The following is a 2,882-nucleotide window of genomic DNA, read 5'->3' on the forward strand; positions in this document are numbered from 1 at the left end:
ATCTTTTCTCCAAGTTCATAGAGTTTCCGGAGGCAAGTTGTTGTTGGAAGTGGATGCAACTCCTGCCTCCAAGCCTGTTTTATTCGGGAGATTTACAAAAACCAGAAAACACACCTTTGCAGAATCCGGATGTTCCACCCATCTTTCCAGCCTAGAAACAGCCTCTGACTGTCAGTGAAAAGCTTTTTTAAATAGGAAAACAAATCCAATCAGCTGACACCCTGTTGTGAGCAAGGCCACACCTTACTCTCAACACCAAACTAGAAAACACACCTTTGCAGAATCTGGCTAAATATATATATTGAAAGCAGGAGTGGCATCCACTTTCTTTGATAAATGTCAATAGTTACAGAAAAGCTTCAGGTCTTTTTTTCATAGGGTTGCTATGAGTTCAACTCGACAGCCACCAACACTATATACAATTACTTTTGCTAATTTCTTATAAATGAGATCATATAATATTATTCCACCACTCACAGTCTGCTATACTGTGGTGGCTTATTGTTGCTGTGATATTTGAAGCTATGCAATATTATTTCAAATACCAGCAGAATCATTCATGGTGGAGAGGTTTCAGCAGAGCTTCCAGACTAAGAATCAGGACTGGCCACCTAGTTCTATAATAACAGGTCTTAAAAGCCTCTACGGATAACACAAGAACTGTTGGACATATGGACAAAAAGTGAGCCCCTCAGGTTTGGAGGTCCTCAAAATGCAACTGAGATAGTGTTGACTCCTCAAAGTTGAGTCTACCATAATGACTCACATGGAGTAATACTTTCACCCAGTTAAATACTTTCATTTGTTGACATTGCAAAACTCAAATGAGGAGGAAATGTTTGGAAACACCCAACAAGAACTGGAACATGAAATGTATGAAGCATGAGCCTGAGAACATCAGAAGATGTAAAAGTTGAAATACAACTTCTGATGTTCTCAGACTCATGCTTCATACATTTCATGTATACTGAATTGAAAAAGATAAAGGAGAGAACAGTTTAAAAGTAATATATGATAGGGTATTATGGTTATCACAAGAGTCCAGAATGAAGGTTGCATATTGGAGTGTACTCGGGGCGGGGGGATTATATACCAATGAAGGAATTTTTCTCTTACTTTTCAAAGAGAAGAGCAAACGGGGGGTGGGGGGCAGGTGTGGGCAGGGAGAAAAGTACAACAATGAATGAATGGAAATCTAAAATCTCTGTAAACATTCATGAAAATTAATAAAATGAAATTTTTAAAAAAACCAAACAAATAAAATTAAATGGAACACATAAAGAGCAACATTCTAGGCATTAGGGACCGGAGATGGACTGCTTTTGGCCATTTTGAAGCAGACAATAGCATAATTTATAATGCAGAGCATCATAAACTGAATAATAATGGTGTGACACTCATCATCAAAGGACATTTCATATCTATACTCAAGTATGATGCTCTGAGTGATAGGATTATATCCATGGACATGTAATGAAATTTGTTAACACAAATATTAAAATACATTGACAAATCACAATAACCAAAGATGAAACTGAATATATTTATCACCTTCAAAAGTCAGAAAATGATCATACATGCCTTTAAGAGACATTCATTAATGATAACTGGTGATGGGAATGCAAAACAGAAAGATTGGTAGTTGGAAAATATGACCTTGGTGACAAAAATAAGATTAGCAACATCATGGGGGAATTTTGTACAATTAACAATTTATTCATTAATAATACTTCATAAAAAATCTTAACAACTATATACATTGACTTCATATGAAAGACTATACAGATACTAGATTGACTACATATATGGACATGGATATTGGAGAAGCTCAATAACATGAGTCAAAATCTGTGCAAAGGGTGAATATGGAACAAACCATCAATTATATAACCACAAGCTCAAATTTAAGGTCAATAAAAAAAAATAAAGTCTGTGATTACCAATATATGACCTTGAATGTACCATAACTGAACGTTAGGTCCAGATTAAGAATAGGGTTGACAGAGTTACTGAAGGTCAGACAAGTTGTGAAAAGACCTGGAGGATATAATTTGTGAAGAAAATTAAAAAGTCACTAAAAGGCAGTGAATAGATACCAGAGAGACTGTAAAACACTCAATGAAACAAAAAGAAGCCCAAACAAGGAGAGATAAGGCAGAGGTAAGAGTTTAAATAGAAGCTTTTAAAGGGCAATTCGAGAAGACAAGTAAGATATTGTAATGAAATTTTGGATTTAGAAAATTAAAAAGGAAGACACACTTCACATTTCTCAAGATGAAAGAACTGAAGAACAAATTCAAGCCTTGAGATACAATATGTAAATATTTTATGGACAAAATCTTCAATAATACAGGAAGCACCAAAAAGAATCCACATAATCACGGTAAATAAAGAATTGGTCGACAATGAACCATTTCAAGAAGTAGCATTTGATAAAGATTGAACAGCACTGAAGTAAAAAGCCCAAGCTGCATTGAAGGCATTTCCAAGGACAGATTCTTCCTGAAAATATATCCCAAGTATGTGAGAAGAAACTTCACTATCTTTGCCTCTAAGAAGCACTCCTCCCATGCACTTGGGGTATATTTTCAGGAAGAATCTATCTTTGGAAATTCCTTTATGCTGAGAAATATTTTCCCTGAGATGAACAGTGATGAACTACCACAATGGATGTGAGCATAAGAGAAATGATGAGGACAGTGTAGGATAACACAAAGTTTAGATTACTGTTCACACGGTCATTAGGAGTTTTCATTACTGTTGTTGTTGATCGCCGACAAGTCTAGCACAACTCATAGCTACCCTATGAACAAAAGGCCTGAAGCCCTTCTATAACTATCGTTGTTTCTCAGAGTTCATAGAATTTCCAGAGGCATGCTGTT

The 2,882-nt window shown here is 35.7% G+C and overlaps 1 protein-coding gene across 1 annotated transcript in view; it reads right to left on the bottom strand.

The window, feature by feature from the left end:
- The window catches only part of DPP10 (dipeptidyl-peptidase 10 (non-functional)), a 1,145,057-nt gene that overhangs the window by 648,587 nt on the left and 493,588 nt on the right, over positions 1-2,882 (bottom strand). The gene's annotated exons all lie outside the window — the stretch shown is intronic.

Source organism: Elephantulus edwardii, unplaced genomic scaffold (assembly GCF_000299155.1).
Source record: "Elephantulus edwardii isolate Elephantulus edwardi_28Jun2011 unplaced genomic scaffold, EleEdw1.0 scaffold00160, whole genome shotgun sequence".
In the NCBI taxonomy this organism is placed as follows: Eukaryota; Metazoa; Chordata; class Mammalia; order Macroscelidea; family Macroscelididae; genus Elephantulus; species Elephantulus edwardii.